Source organism: Cyprinus carpio, chromosome A2, assembly GCF_018340385.1.
Source record: "Cyprinus carpio isolate SPL01 chromosome A2, ASM1834038v1, whole genome shotgun sequence".
NCBI lineage: Eukaryota > Metazoa > Chordata > Actinopteri > Cypriniformes > Cyprinidae > Cyprinus > Cyprinus carpio.
The window spans coordinates 13,913,155-13,917,741 of record NC_056573.1 but is presented as its reverse complement, the minus strand read 5'-3'; positions in this window follow the sequence as shown (position 1 = coordinate 13,917,741).

Genomic DNA, 4,587 nt, shown 5'->3' with positions numbered 1-4,587 from the left:
GTTAATTTGGTTCTCTAGAAACATTTCTTATTATTAAAAATGTTGAAACAGTTGTGCTGCTAAATTCAAAAGTACAGGATTTAATCTGAAATATAAATATTTTGTAACATGTCTTTACTGTCACTTTTGATCAGTTGAATGGGTTAGGCTTTGGATTCAATGGGTAACGCTTTAGCCTCCAATTTACAGCATAAGCAAACAATTTACAGCATACCTTTTTTGTATTTTTAGTGTACCTATACAGTACCTCCATGTAAGTATAAGGGAAAAATACGCACAATTTGGAGAATAAAGTGTAACAACCTGGAAAATTACAAATTATGTATACCGTAAGTATTTTGAAACTAAGGGGTACCTATTCTAATATTATGTTTTATGTATGACCTACTATGCTAAACAACAATCTTACATTTGGGGGCTATTTAGCAAAAACATACACTTATTGTAATAATACAATTGTATTATAATATAGGCCTAGTTATTTTTTTAACCATGGGGTCCATATTCCATTATTAAAAAAATTGGGAAATGAGTTAATGAGTTTATGCTATGATTTAGAATTCACCATGTAGTCTACTTACCTTATGAAAGCGTATTGCATTTATCGATTTCAGCTGAGTCAAACAAGTACCTTCCCAACACCACTATCACCAATTGCATTACATTGTACACTGTACCATCAAGGTGCAATTCAGCTTTAAATAAGCTTACCTTTTTCCAGCTGTTCGCAGAAAAAAAAAAAAAAAAGACATGATACAAACAAAAAGTATCAGTGAATATATTTATAAAAATGAAACATATAAATAGGTCAAAAATTCAAAATTTAACAACATCATCAAAATTAATTTTTGAAACATTTAAACATACAATAACTGTGCAAATATAAGTCCAAGTTTAAGTCCATCTTGTTCACCCCTTGTTCCATGTAGTTGCAGGGTAGCTACAACAAATTGCTCCAAAAAACATTTGTTGTTTAGCACAGTAGGTCATACATACATACATACATACATACATACTGTACATACCAGGTAACCCTAACCCAACATGGTGGGTCGTTTTAATTAATTCAATTATTGTTTGAAAATTACTATACTTCTGAGTCTAAATTAACCCAAATTTTTATTATTATTATTATTTTAAAATCACACACAAAATGATGCCAGTAACAACAAAGGCAACAGACAATAATGAAAGGTGTAAATTTATTACACCAGAAATTGACGAAAATGAAAATAAAAAACCATAGGCCTAAATGAAAAGTTCAGAAAAAAAGCAGAGCAACTCCACACTTATACAGTTTATACAGTTAAGCCAAAATGCTTTTGAAAAGTTGAATATTGAATAACTAATTTGAGATTTTGTTTATTTTGCTCATGTTTTTCGCCCACTGAAGAATAAACTACATACACTATAGCCAAACCATCACACCAAGAAACACTGTAAGTCAAGAATAACTGTGTATTATAGCGAAAATTGACAGGATTGTACTGTCTTTGATTTTACCGTTTTGATCCACTCCTCTCAAGCACCATTTTGACTTGTTCATTTCATGGCTTTACCACTCATCAGTCACCACTCAAGGTTGTGAGAAAACACTCCGACAAAACCCTCCAGTTCTAAAAGAACACACTCCAGTCAGTTTCAAAAATGTCTCTCAACTTCGCTATTTTTTTATACACATAATATTGTCATGAGCGCCACAAACATGTTTTCCATGTTATCACTTTTCCAGTTTTAAACGAATACACTCCAGACAATTTCAAAGTTGTCACTCCTGTGCACTTCAGTTAACTGTGTTTCATTCCTCCTGACCACCAGAGGTGCTAAGCACTATTGGATAATCGCTGCCCCAACTAGGCAGGTCCAACAATACCAACATTCACGTCATGACCTGGACTGAGATGCGAGGATATAAACCACAGCAGCTCGATCCCCAGCCTCTTTTCCCTTTCTCACTTATGATAAGTCATTGATTCGCACTGTCCTGTGCAGCTTACCAGCACACTCTGCACTATCATCAGGACAGATGTTTAGGATTCCCTTTTTTCATTATGTGAGTACACATCATTGCATTTGATTATTGTGTCAGTGATACCCTGTGATTCATGGTACTATCCGGTGGCTGGTTTCGACCGCATTTAGAAGCGTTTCCCCACTGACCTATTTAACCTTGATTTCATCGCTTATTCCATGTTGTGCAAGCTATCATATGCCCAACAGTACTATCCAAAGGCACCTTTGATACACTATGCATGTGTGATTCCACTCACTTTATAAATCTTTCAGTTCTTTCCGAAGATTTTTGTCAATGCCTGATCTTTCTGTGTGCATGTTATCACACTTTTGAGTTCCTGTGGTGCTACCGAGGCAACTTTTTGATGGAGTCATGGCTCATAGCTTTCATATCTACATTTCTTTACCGAGCTGTAAACTGTGCCTAAACACACTTCTTCCCGACGATGGACATGATCACTGTCTGTCATATTTAAGGAATCAGCATCTAAAACAAGCGTTGATTGATGTGTTTGCATTGTAGCATGCTGCCACTGTCAGAAAGACAGCTTTGTCTTGCAGATCTAGATCCTAACTCATCTGCTAGCCTCTCACAACCATATTTAATGCCACGGCGTGCTAAGAAATGTTGCATATCAGTAGGCACATTTCCATTACAGATTTGCGAAAAACTTGGAGATAATTTATAAACATTGATCAAAAAGTATTGTGAAATGATAGCGATTCCATTAATCGATGTTATGCAACTAAAATGTAACCTTTTGCCTCTCGCAATAAGTCATGACAATGGATTTTGGTGGGATTTTGACAGATTTTGGCTATATTTATTCAAAGGAGGTATATGCGTTTATCTTTACAGAAGCTGAACAGAGAGCTGCTTCAGAAACAAACACAACCATTCTGAAAAAAAAAAAAAAAAACAAAAAAAAAAAAAAAAAACTTTTTGATGATATATGGGCATTTTAAAGTGTATTTTCAATTCACAATTTCAATTGCACAATTTTAAGGGTAATGGAAACGCACCGAGTGGCTGCTGTGCTGGTGCCCAGCCAAATAAGAAGAAATCTTTACCACAGACAGAAGATTATGAGCATTCTCTATCGAAGGCCGTTGCTACTCTCTCTTCAGATGGCAGAGATGAATGTCTTCAATCTTTAAAACCCTTGCTATCAGCCACGCCTACTCAGAACACTTCAGTGAACATGAGTGATTTCCAACCACTAAATACTATCGATTTCGACACTCTCTCCATGAGGGCATCTAGTTAACATTTCCTTTATGAAGAGTTGGTGGAACCTTCCATGCAGCCTGGCCACCCACATGATACTCTCTCCAGCCTGTCTGCTCCTGGTGGTTCAAGTAAGTCTGCAGATGGCAGTGTCTCATTTGGGTCTTGATAAATATGTTCAGCCTGCTCAAACAAATATGTTCTTCAGGCAAAATGCTTATAGTATGTTTACTGTGCCAGTGTAATCTCCAGTGCAATAACAGGCTCCATTGTGCCTAAGAGGAGGTCAAAGACAGCCAGCCCACTTGCTTCAATAGCTGAAGGTGAGTCCATTGGGGAAGGTCAGGTACCTGAAATTGAACAGCCGGTAGCAGCATTGGTGCTATCACCAGATGAAGAGCTTAGAGGCAATGTACGCAATGTGCGCAAGTGTGCAATGTGGTCGTACAGACACATTAATGAAAACAAAAGTATATGAGTCCATAGCCTACATAACTCTAGTGAAGAATACTATTTGCCAGTTGCTGCTTGCCTGTAACACCACATTAGAGTCAATGAATGACCCCTCTGTACCTCAGTTCTTACAGCCCGGTGCCAGGTATGGCTTGCTCAGTCAAGGTTGCCTGAAGATTGTAAAAAGACACTGAGTGAACTATCAGTTGTACCAGGACATCAATTTGGCCCAACATTTCTGAACCATTAGAAAAGATAATTCATTTATCTGAGGCCAAGTCCTGCCATTCAGGCTATCTCTGGCTCCTCGTGTCTTTATGAGATGCATGCGTGCTGCGCTTTCTCCTCTTTGTTTCATGGACATGAGGATTCTGCCCTATTTAGACGATTTGGCTGCTCTGTGCCCCAGCAAGAGTGCATGCTTTACATGACACCAAGATTGTTCTGGAGCATATACAGAAGCTGGGCCTTACTGTGAACAACACAAAAGATATTTGGTTTCAGAGCAGACCATAAACTTCATAGGAATAATACTAAATTCTGTCACAATGTCAGCCATACTGTCTCACATTCGAAGAGACAGTATTCTTCAGTTACTGACTCATTTCTGTCTGGGGGCAGGGATACCTTATGGTGTCCATCTTCAACTAATGGGAATGTTAGCTGCTGCCACATCTGTGACTGCCTTAGGGTTGCTTCACCTCAGGCCTCTTCAGACGTGGAGCAACAGCTTAAGGCTAGACTCAACGAGACATCGCAACTGCATGATTGTTGATTCTTCTGCTTGTGTCTGATGGAGGTCTCATCTTCTGTGTCCTGACAAGCTTTGAGGTGCTATGTTTAGTCAACTGCTTCTTTCAGACAGACAGAATAGTTATTTGTTATGGTGAGGT